This window comes from Scyliorhinus torazame, chromosome 4 (assembly GCF_047496885.1).
Source record: "Scyliorhinus torazame isolate Kashiwa2021f chromosome 4, sScyTor2.1, whole genome shotgun sequence".
Lineage (NCBI taxonomy): Eukaryota > Metazoa > Chordata > Chondrichthyes > Carcharhiniformes > Scyliorhinidae > Scyliorhinus > Scyliorhinus torazame.
Window position 1 is genome coordinate 113387368 of NC_092710.1, and position 12580 is coordinate 113399947.

At 43.2% G+C, this 12580-nt stretch overlaps 1 protein-coding gene across 2 annotated transcripts in view; it reads right to left on the bottom strand.

The window, feature by feature from the left end:
• The window catches only part of arid4b (AT-rich interaction domain 4B), a 285409-nt gene that overhangs the window by 117533 nt on the left and 155296 nt on the right, over nt 1-12580 (bottom strand). The gene's annotated exons all lie outside the window — the stretch shown is intronic.

Genomic DNA, 12580 nt, shown 5'->3' on the forward strand with positions numbered 1-12580 from the left:
ACTGAATTCTTACAAGAAACTGCACATAGACAAAAGGAATCCAGTGCATTTCTTTCTTTCAAAAAATATTTTCATGAAGTAGCACCAACAGATTAAAATTTTATTTTTTTAATATAAAGAGTACCCAATTCATTTTTTCCAATTATGGGGCGATTTAGCGTGGCCAGCCCACCTTCACTGCACATCTTTGTGTTGGGGGGTGAGACCCACACAAACAAGGGGAGAATGTGCAAACTCCACACAGACGGTGACCCAGAGCCGGGATCGAATCTGGGACCTCGGTGCCGTGGGGCAGCAGTGCTAACCCACTGAGCCACTGTGCTGCCAGCACCAACAGATTTGATGTTCAAATTAGAGTTTATGATAATAAAGGTAAAAGAGCACAAAGAAAAGATTGGCCACAAAAAGTAGAAAGCAGAAGGTATGGTTAAATAGATGCATGATAAGAACATAAGAACTAGGAGCAGGAGTAGGCCATCTGGCCCCTCGAGCCTGCTCCGCCATTCAATGAGATCATGGCTGATCTTTTGTGGACTCAGCTCCACTTTCCGGCCCGAACACCATAACCCTTAATCCCTTTATTCTTCAAAAAACTATCTATCTTTATCTTAAAAACATTTAATGAAGAAGCCTCTACTGCTTCACTGGGCAAGGAATTCCATAGATTCACAACCCTTTGGGTGAAGAAGTTCCTCCTAAACTCAGTCCTAAATCTACTTCCCCTTATTTTGAGGCTATGCCCCCTAGTTCTGCTTTCACCCACCAGTGGAAACAGCCTGCCCGCATCTATCCTATCTATTCCCTTCATAATCTTATATGTTTCTATAAGATCCCCCCCATCCTTCTAAATTCCAACGAGTACAGTCCCAGCCTACTCAACCTCTCCTCGTAATCCAACCCCTTCAGCTCTGGGATTAACCTAGTGAATCTCCTCTGCACACCCTCCAGTGCCAGTACGTCCTTTCTCAAGTAAGGAGACCAAAACTGAACACAATACTCCAGGTGTGGCCTCACTAACACCTTATACAATTGCAGCATAACCTCCCTAGTCTTAAACTCCATCCCTCTAGCAATGAAGGAAAAAATTCCATTTGCCTTCTTAATCACCTGTTGCACCTGAAAACCAACTTTCTGCGACTCATGCACTAGCACACCCAGATCTCTCTGCACAGCAGCATGTTTTAATTTTTTATCATTTAAATAATAATCCCTTTTGCCGTTATTCTTACCAAAATGGATAACCTCACATTTGTCAACATTGTATTCCATCTGCCAGACCCTAGCCCATTCACTTAGCCTGTCCAAATCCCTCTGCAGACTTCCAGTATCCTCTGCACTTTTTGCTTTACCACTTATCTTAATGTCGTCTGCAAACTTGGACACATTGCCCTTGGTCCCCAACTCCAAATCATCTATGTAAATTGTGAACAGTTGTGGGCCCAACACTGATCCCTGAGGGACACCACTAGCTACTGATTGCCAACCAGAGAAACACCCATTAATCCCCACTCTTTGCTTTCTATTAATTAACCAATCCTCTATCCATGCTCCTACTTTCCCCTTAATGCCATGCATCTTTATCTTATGCAACAACCTTTTGTGTGGCACCTTGTCAAAGGCTTTCTGGAAATCCAGATATACCACATCCATTGGCTCCCCGTTATCTACCGCACTGTTAATGTCCTCAAAAAATTCCACTAAATTAGTTAGGCACGACCTGCCCTTTATGAACCCATGCTGCGTCTGTCCAATGGGACAATTTCCATCCAGATGCCTCGCTATTTCTTCCTTGATGATAGATTCCAGCATCTTCCCTACTACCGAAGTTAAGCTCACTGGCCTATAATTACCCACTTTCTGCCTACCTCCTTTTTTAAACAGTGGTGTCACGTTTGCTAATTTCCAATCCGCTGGGACCACCCCAGAGTCTAGTGAATTTTGGTAAATTATCACTAGTGCATTTGCAATTTCCCTAGCCATCTCTTTTAGCACTCTGGGATGCATTCCATCAGGGCCAGGAGACTTGTCTACCTTTAGCCCCATTACCTTGCCCATCACTACCTCCTTGGTGATATCAATCCTCTCAAGGTCCTCACCTGTCATAGCCTCATTTCCATCAGTCACTGGCATATTATTTGTGTCTTCCACTGTGAAGACCGACCCAAAAAACCTGTTCAGTTCCTCAGCCATTTCCTCATCTCCCATTATTAAATCTCCCTTCTCATCCTCTAAAGGACCAATATTTACCTTAGCCACTCTTTTTTGTTTTATGTATTTGTAGAAACTTTTACTATCTGTTTTTATATTCTGAGCAAGTTTACTCTCATAATCTATCTTACTCTTCTTTATAGCTTTTTTAGTAGCTTTCTGTTGCCCCCTAAAGATTTCCCAGTCCTCTAGTCTCCCACTGATCTTTGCTACTTTGTATGTTTTTTCCTTCAATTTGATACTCTCCCTTATTTCCTTAGATATCCACGGTCGATTTTCCCTCTTTTTACCGTCCTTCCTTTTTGTTGGTATAAACCTTTGCTGGGCACTGTGAAAAATCACTTGGAAGGTTCTCCACTGTTCCTCAACTGTTTCACCATAAAGTCTTTGCTCCCAGTCTACCTTAGCTAGTTCTTCTCTCATCCCATTGTAATCTCCTTGAGATTGCATGATGATTCAGGTTTACTTTTTCAGCAAAAAGTGCAGTTTCCACAAGTAAAACAAGGATTTCTGAACTGAATCCTGCTGAAACTTAATAACATGCAATGTATTATTAGCTCCACTCCATCAGTATGGAAAGATGGAAGTAGAGTTAAAATTTCAGATCAATGACCTTCCAACAATTCTGAAATGTTAACTCTGCTTTCCTCCGATTGATGCTGCCTGACCCGAGTATCATTTCCAGCACTTTCTTTTCTTTAAATACATAGCAGTGCTCTACAAAGTTCTGTGATAGAGCTAGTGTTTAGTCTACTAGTGTAGTCCACCCTCCCTCGACGTGATTTTTTAAAATCCCAATAAAATCCAGGCACCTCGATGCCTCAGAGACCACGCGAAGGTCAGGATCACCTGACAGTGTAAGGTGATCCTGACCATCGCGCGGTCTCGCACACGAGGCATCGAGATGCGTATTGGTTTCCTTGGCGATAGAGCCCTGTGCTGAGGACCCACCCTGCACACTAACAGCGCAAGCTCAGTGTGCGGGGCGGAAAGGAGAGGGGGCAGGGTCTCTGCGTGTGGCCCTGTCGTCAAGGAAACAAAATAACATGTTTCGGGAGGCGGCTTGCAAATCAGCGGTCTCTTTTTCAATGAGAAAAAGCGTACATTTGTCCTCGAACGGATTTTCCATATAAAATATAGAAAATCCGTGCTAGTTGGCAACTCTGCTTTCACTTTTTTTCAATGAATTTAGAGTACCCAATTCATTTTTTCCAATTAAGGGGCAATTTAGCGTGGCCCATCCACCTACCCTGCACATCTTTGGGTTGTGGGGGCTAAACCCACGCAAACACGGGGAGAATGTACAAACTCCACACAGGCAGTGACCCAGAGCCGGGATCGAAGCTGGGACCTTGACACCGTGAGGCAGCAGGGCTAATACACTGCGCCACCGTGCTGCCCTAACTCTGCTTTCACAACCTCAGCACAACCCAAAGTGTTTTACAACCTATGAAGTACTTCCGAATTATAATTAATTTTATAATGCAGGAAACACTATTTGCATACATCATGATCACACCAGCCAGATAACCTGTCTTAGGGATGCTGGAAGAGAGATAAATGTTGGCCAGAAAAGTGGGGTATGGAACTAATTGAACAACTCTTTCAAAATATCACTGCAACCACAATAGGTTGAATGACCTTCTACTGTACTTTTTGATTCTACAATTTTCTACGACTTGGTTGCATCAGCAATTGAGGTCAGGTTGAGCAGGGATACTCAAGAGGTATGATTTGCATTCTTGAACCAATGCCCTGCAAAATGATGCTCGAACATGGCCATCACAGGACTGACATTTTTTGTAGTGTACTCAACCTCCATTTTAGCTGTCTTGAAAAATGCAAAACAATAAAATCAACAAGAGCAAATGGCTGAGTTGATCAAAGCCACTGCTTCCCCTACTGTAGGCACTTTCTATTCTCATTGTGGATGTTACCCAACCTGCTTACTTCAAAATAATGTTATACACGCCTGGATTCCTAAAGGGTCATCAAGAAAATCATTCCCATTCAAACAAGACACATCCATAAGGCATTAAAGTGCCTTACTGCCAATTTAAACACAGCAAAGTCCTAGAAATAGAAATTAGATAATGACCAGTTAATCTGTTTTAGTGATGGAGGTATTGGCCAAGATTTTGGGAAGGAACCCCCCTACTACTCTTCAAATAGTGCTGCTGTGGGATCTTTAACATCTATTCGTACATTCATTTTAGAGGACAGATGAGATCTTGGTTTGACATCTCATTTGAATGGCGGTACCTCTGATATTGCAAGGCTCCCTCAATAGTGTACTGGAATATCAACTTGGATTACCTGCTCGAGTTCAGGATTGGGTCTGGAGTCAACAACCTTCTGACACAGAGCTGGGATTGTTCCAACTGAGCCACTGGTAAACATCTCAGATCATCAATTTCTTTGTGAACTTTAATCCTTTCCCAAAACACCCCAACTACACCAGAGAACATAAACTATTGGCAGGATTCTTCCGTCCCTCCTGCCGCAAAATCGCCACGGGCGAGACGTGGACAATGGAAAAGTCCATTGACCTTGGGCAGGATTCTCCGGTCACCTGGCGGCCGCAGCCGGAGAATCCCACCCTATGAGGTTACTAGATGGAACTCAACTGAGTGACTCTTAAGGCTTCGCTTATGGATAATTACATAGGATGCGACAATAAATGGGCCACCACCAACACCAGGATCACTTCCAGATCATTCCTTCAATATAATAGTAATAATCTTTATTAGTGTCACAATAGACTTACAGTAACACTGCCATGATGTTACTGTGAAAATATATCCTGCTTCAGATTCAGCTGTAGGAATTGCCTTTGTGGACATTTTTATTTTGATTCCATTATGCTTACTTTGTACTTCTGGCACCTGTCGCTTTTGGGCTTGAGCAAGCTACTTGCTTGAAAATACTTTAAGAGTTCATTCCATAAACGCATGGACTACACGGTACCATAATCTCAAAAACTGTGGTCAGTTCAATGAAGACAGCTAAAGAGATGTTGCAAGAATAAACTTGAATACTGGGATTATTTGCACTGGAACGGAGAAGGCCAATTTACATCGAATATACAGAACTGAAAAAGGCTACCCATCGAAATGATCTGTGCTGCCATTTATCCTCCACACCAGTCTCCTGCCATTCCAGCTTTCATTAAGGCTCAACATGTCTTTCTATTTCCCTTTTTCCCTCAACTCGCCTCGTTTCCGTTCAAAAGCATCAAAGCTATTTGCCTCAAACACTTGTGATAATGTGTTCTACATTCTAACCATTTGCCGAATAAAGAAAGTTCTCCTGATTTGACAACTGGAGTTCTTACCTATCTTTATTTATGGATTCTAGTTTACTAGAAGTCTTTACAATCATGAAGAGTTTTGATCATAAGGCAAAGTGGTTTGGAGACATTTTTCTATGGTGAGCTGTTAGGGCACAGAATGTTTATCCAAATGTGAGGAGACTGCATCCTTGAAAGGAAGAACAAGTAAATATTTGAAGCAGCTGAGCATCCAGGATTATGGACAAAATAAGGGGCAATGGGATTCGTTTCAAATTCATCAAACAAAGAGTCAACACAGGCACATTGGGACAAGTGGCCCCCCTCCTAAATTCTGAAGCTCGAAGGTGCAAACTTTTCACTGTAGTAAACTTAGTGCAAATTGAAACAGTTAATAGATCATTGGGAGATTCATTTCTTGAGGACAAGCGTACAAAAAAACTGGTTTGCGAATCATTGCGTATGAAAATCTGTTGACAGAAGTCAATGCTACATCATTGGAAAGATGGCACTAAAAACTCCGCAAGTGTAACGCAGCAAGGAAATACACCAGTAAACAGATGTTTTACTATGGACAGGAGATCAAGTGTAACCGAGAAAGGGATTACAAAAGTAAATAGTTGTTTTCATATGGACAGTATCATTCGAGTGTAACACAGAAAGGGATTACACCAGCAAACAGCTCGGTGTCAATATGGACAGAGACTCGAGTGTAATACAGGAAGGGATTACACCAACAAACAGCTATGCTAATACAGGCATAGTCTGGAGTATAACACAAGAAGAGATTACACCAGAAAACAGCTCTGTGTAATACAAACATTATCACGAGTGTATCGCAAGGATTACACCAGTGAACAGTATGATGTTAATCTGGACAGTCTCAAATTTAACACAGGAGGGGATTACACGAGCAAACAGCTCTGTGTTAATACAGACACTGGGCTGCGTTCTCCGGTACCCAAGCCGCGTGTTTCTCGGTAGCGAGGCGTTCACTGGCAGCAGGATTCTATCTTCCCACCGCTTGTCAATGGGATTTCCCATTGTAACCACCCCACGCTGCCGGGAAATCTGCCAGCAGAAGTGCGTAGCCAGTGGGAAAAGTGAATTGCACGACTGGAGAATTTCGGCCAGTATCGCAAGTGTATCACAGATAGGGATTACACCAGCAAAAACTCGATATTAATCTGGACAGAGTCTCAAGTTAACACAGGAAGTAATTAAACAGCTCTGTGTTAATATGGACAGTCTTGAGTGAATCGCAGGAAGGGATTATGCCAATAAACAGCTCTGTGTTAATACAGACACCATCTCAAGAGTAACATAGAAAGTAATCACACCAATAAACAGCTCCATTATTATGGATAGTATCTCTCGAGACTAACACAGAAAACAATTACACCAGTTAACTGCAACTGAAAATTCAAAAACTGTGATTGAACAACGGGTAGATTTTAAAGCAATAGTTCGGGTCAAGTTGAGGTACATTCCCATGAGGATAAAAAGTTAAGACTAACAAATCCAGATATTCCTGGATGACAAAAGTGGTATGAGATTAAGGTGAAGCGCAGAAAAATTGTGTTTGACAGATGTCAGATGGTTGATATTGTAAGAACCAGATTGAATATAGAAAGTTCAGAAGGAAAATGAAAAAAGTACCAGCAAAGGAAAGTACAAAGAGACTGGCAGCCAACGTAAAAGGGAATATAGAGGTCTTCTCGGCATATAGATATCTATAATCGGTTTCCCTTTGTTATCGAAGATGGCTGCTTCTTGCATCTTAGAGTGCTTTGTAACCTGGCTGTAGAGTTTGACTGCAGACCTGCGTGGTTAACCACAGTGCAGGCAAGGATAAACTGCCTGATTTTGTAGGGATTGTCAGTCTTTCAGGGTTACCTTTCGCACTTTTGTGCCTGTATTTTTTGCTGTTCAAAGGCATGTTGCAAGAAGCGAAACAGTGTTCCTGTATTTTTCTTCTTGTCTCGCTCGCAATATACTATAGTGTGTGGGTGGATACTAAAGGTGTGCATTTCTGAATGTAACAGGATGTGAGTGAAGGAGTTCGTACGGTGTGCATATAAGAAACACTTGTGGCATAAGCAGCTTTGTGGAGCCACGTGAGAACTGGGCAAGGATCAACACCAGGTGCAGTTATCCATCCAATTATGAAGTAGGATGCCTGCAGAAGGGACTACCTCTGACGCACTACCCCAGGGCCAACTAGGGACCAAAAGGGGAATTTACGCATGGAGGCAGAGGGCATGGCTGAGGTACTTTGCATCTGTCTTTACCAAGGAAGAAGATGGCACCAAAGAAGATAGTAGTAAAGGATGAGGGAGAGAGTTAAGAGTTGGGCTAAGATTTGACAAAAAGGAGATATTAGAAAGACCAGCTGTATTTAAATATGCAAAGTCACCAGGACAAGATCAGATGCATCCGACAATATTGAAAGAAGTCGGGGTAGAAATTACAGTGGCACTGCTGTAACCTTCTAATCCTCTTAGATACAGTGTGGTGTCAGATGCCTGGAGAATTGTAGATGATAAACTCTTGTTTAAGGAAGAGTATAAGGATAAATCCAGAACTAATGGCCAGTCAGTTTAATTTGAATCATGGCAAAGCTTTTAGAAACAATAACCATTTTTTCTTCTTAAAAATTTTTTTTTAAGAGCACCCAATTATTTTTTTTTCCAATCAAGGGGCAATTTAGCGTAGCCAATCCACCTAGCCTGCGCATCTTTGGGTTGTGGGCGTGAAACCCACTCAGACACGGGGAGAATATGCAAACTCTACACGGACAGTGACCCAAGGCCGGGATTCGAACCCGGGTCCTCAGCGCTGTAGGCAGCAGTGCTAACCACTGTGGCATGTGCCGCCCTAGAAACAATAGTCTGAGACCAAATTAACAAACTTCCCCTTGGATAAATGTGGGTTAATGAAGGAAAATCAACCAGCATGTATTTGTTAAAAGAAAATAATGTTCAATTAACTTAATTGAAGTTTTTGATGAGGTAACATGAGTGGTTTGATGTGAGCAATGTGTTGATGTGGTGTACTTGGACTTCAAAAGACCTTAGATAAAGTGCCACATAACAGGCTAGTTAGTGAAGTCAAAGTGCATGGAATGATAGGGACAGTGGTATCATGGATATGAAGCTGGCTGAGCGACTGGAAGCAGAGAGCAATGGCGAATTGTGGACTGGAAGAAGATTGTAGTTCCCCAAGGGTTGGTATTAGGACCACTGTTTTTCTTGATCTATATTATTGGGTGTACTGGACACAGTTTCAAACTGTGCAGGTGACACAAAACTTGGACATACTGTGAGGAGAATCGTGAAAGACTTCAAGAGGACACATGCTGGCTGGTAAGAAGAATGAGGAAAGGCAGTGGAAAGTAAAGGAAACAATTCTAACAGTGGGCGCACATATATAAAGGGTATATGTGCACAAATGGTTGAAAGTGGCAGGGCAAGTTGAGAAAGCAATAAGGCATACTAGATTCTGAGCTTGTAAAAATCACGGAATAGAGTATAAAAGCAAAGATGCTCTGGTGAACCTTTGTAAAATACTGTTTTGATCCCAACTGGAGTATTATGTCCAATTTAATAATAATAATCGCTTATTGTCGCAAGTAGGCTTCAATGAAGTTACTTTAGGGCACCACACTTTAGGAAGGACGTGAAGACATTCGATTGAGTGCAGAAAAGGTTGATGAGAATGGTTCCAGGAATGAAGGACTTCAATTACATGGATAGATTGGAGAATCATAGAATTTAAAGTGCAGAAGGAGGCCATTTGGCCCATCGAGTCTGCACCAGCCCTTGTACACACCACCTTACTTAAGACCACACCTCCACCCTATCCCCGTAACCCAGTAACCCCACCTAACCTTTTTGGATACTAAGGGGCAATTTGGCATGTCCAATCCACTTAACCTGCACATCTTTGGACTGTGGGAGGAAACCGGAGTGAGAGAAGGTTGAGAATATATCTGATAAATGTTCGAAATCAGGAGGGATTCGGATAAAGTAAATAGGGATAAACTGTTTCATTGGCAGAAGAGTCAAGAACCAGAAGGCAGTGATTGGCAAAAGAGCAGAAGTGAAGAAAACCCTTTTTCTGCAACGAGTGGTTATCTGAAGGGCAGCACGGTAGCCTTGTGGATAGCACAATTGCTTCACAGCTCCAGGGTCCCATGTTCGATTCCAGCTTGGGTCACTGTCTGTGCGGAGTCTGCACATCCTCCCAGTGTGTGCGTGGGTTTCCTCCGGGTGCTCCGGTTTCCTCCCACAGTCCAAAGATGTGCAGGTTAGGTGGATTGGCCATGATAAATTGCCCTTAGTGTTCAAAATTGCCCATAGTGTTGGGTGGGGTTACTGGGTTATGGGGATAGGGTGGCGGTGTTGACCTTGGGTAGGGTGCTCTTTCCAAGAGCCGGTGCAGACTCGATGGGCCGAATGGCCTCCTTCTGCACTGTAAATTCTATGAATTATCGGTTATCCGAGTGTGCGATGTAGGCAGATTCAATCATGGACTTCAAAGGGGAATTGGATAATTATATGAGATAAAAATTTGCGGGGCTGCAGGGAAAGGGCAAAGGCGTTGGGCTAAGCTCTTACAGAAAGCTGGCACAGACACGATGGGCCAAATAGCCTCCTGTGCTGTATCCATTCTATGATAAAACAGACAATATCTTTAGAGTAACCCAGAAAGGGATTAGACCAATAACCAGCTCTGTGTTATTACAGACATCTCTCAAGAGGGTAACCCAGAAAAGGAATACACCAATAAACAGCTCGGTGTTATTAGACAATATCTCTCTGGAACATCCAGAAAGGTAATCCACCAGGAAATAGCTGTGTTGATGCAGACAGTATCTCTCGAGAGGGTAACCCAGAAACGGATTACACCAGTAAACAGCTTTATGTTAATATTGACAATATTACAAGAGTAACACAGGAAGGGGTTACACCAGTAAAGAGCTCAGTGTTAACATGGACAGATCTTAAGTGTGCAACACAGAAAGGGATTACTCGATGATTAATACAGACAGCAACTTGGCTGTATGCTGTAGAGGTAAAAATATTCCGAAGTTATTCAAAACGGCAGTGGGGCTAACACAAATTCAAACCACTCATGTTTCTTAACAGAAGAATCACATTGAACAAATCTTCAGTACTTATTTTCCTTGGTTTGTAGCCCTTCACATATTGCACTGTAGAATTATAACAAGAATCTTTGTTAGTGTCACAAGTAGGCTTACATTAACACTGCAACAAAGTTACTGTGAAAATCCTCTAGTCACCACACCACGACGCCTGTTGGGGTACACTGAGAAAATTCTGAATGTCCAATTCACCTAACAAGCATGTCTTTCGGGACTTGTGGGAGGAAATCAGAGCATCTGGAGGAAACCCATGCAGACACGGGTCAGCACATTCAACCCATTATGCCTGTGCCTCCTATTTGAAAGAGCTATCCAATTAGTTCCACTCTCCTTTCCCTAAAGTTCTAGCAAAGATTTCTGTCGCGAGGGCCATGAAGAACCCAGCACGAGTTTGTAAAGTCAAAGTAACTTTATTTACAAGAATATGTCCACAGGGCCAGTAGTTTACAACTGGCTCCCTTTCTGGCCTGTATCACGCTGGCCAGCTCTATTTATACAGTTATGCTTCTAATGATTGCCCCACCCCCTCTCATTGGGGGAGCGCATATTCCTCAAGTAACATGGGGTAACCAATTGTCGCCAGCCAATAGAATCAGGGCAGGTTATAACAATTTCCTTTTCAAGTATATATCAAATTCCATTTTTAAAGTACTCAGCTCCACCACCCTTTCTGGCAGTGCACTCCAGATCGTAACTTTGCCTCATCTCCTCTCTTGTTCTTTTACCAATAGCTTAAATCTCTTCCACTGGTCACTGATCATCTTGCCAGTGGAAGCTGATTCTTGTCATTTACACTATCAAAACCGTTTCCAGTTTGGAATATCTCTATTGTATCCCCCCTTGCTAATGCAAAAAAAAAAACTCTTAAAATCTCTTCCAAAGTTCTGACTGCTTCTAATCATCAACACCAAAAAGTGGAATTCTCTCATCCGGGCCTAATAACCGTGACGGAGCAGGAATAGGGAATGTTTCCCACTGCGGAAGCTGACGGAAACCATGCCATATCTTCCGGCCTTGATGTAATTAATTATGCATCCGGGGATATTCCATGTTTAAAAGGCACCTGGACATCCTCAATGTCAGAACAAAAACTGAAAATGTCTGCAAGGTCATCCGCCGGCCCAGCTCCAAAATGTAATGATGCCTCCCCGTGTGCCATGTCGAATGGAATGTACTGTGCCCACCTGATGGGAGGTGGTGGCCAAGCAGGGATACCAATGCTGCAAAGGCGTAGTGGCCAATTAGTGTCCAGGGGGTACACAAGTGTTAGAAAAAGATTAACGACCTTATGCGTTCTGCAGATGGCTGGATTATCCACAAAGATGTGACAACAGCATGTCCTGCAAGCACTCCCCCCACGCACGTGGAGCCTTCAATCATCACACTTATCTCACTGGCAGTGAACAGTTTCAATGCTGCCTGCTGGGGATCCGTCGAGCTGACCTGCATCTCGGCCCAGTCACTGATTGAACTCCCATGCATCACCTGTGCCTGTCCAACACTAGGTTCCACTCACTTTGATTTCAGAAACATGGCAGTTGTCAAGTATTCCATCAGCCTCCCCATCCAATCCTCTCCCCCAGTCACTCATGTCTTTTCCCCCATCACTGTGGACCCCCGGCATCATCTTTGGCCTCCTCACCATTGCCCTACAGCCTGAACCCTTCTCATTCCAGGATGTCCAGATGAATACGCACATACCCTACCTTATTGAAAAGCCTACCCCATGCACACTGACCTCTTCAACCTTTTCCTTCACACCCCCAGGGTCCGTGTTTGCCTCCATGTCCCCACCAATCACCCTCACCGGCCCTTCTATCGCTACCGAGGCACCCTTAACACCCAACCCGATTGGCTCCCTCTGTCCTCTCTGCCACTCCATCCTACCACATCCACCTTGAGTTTGCTCCTCAGGA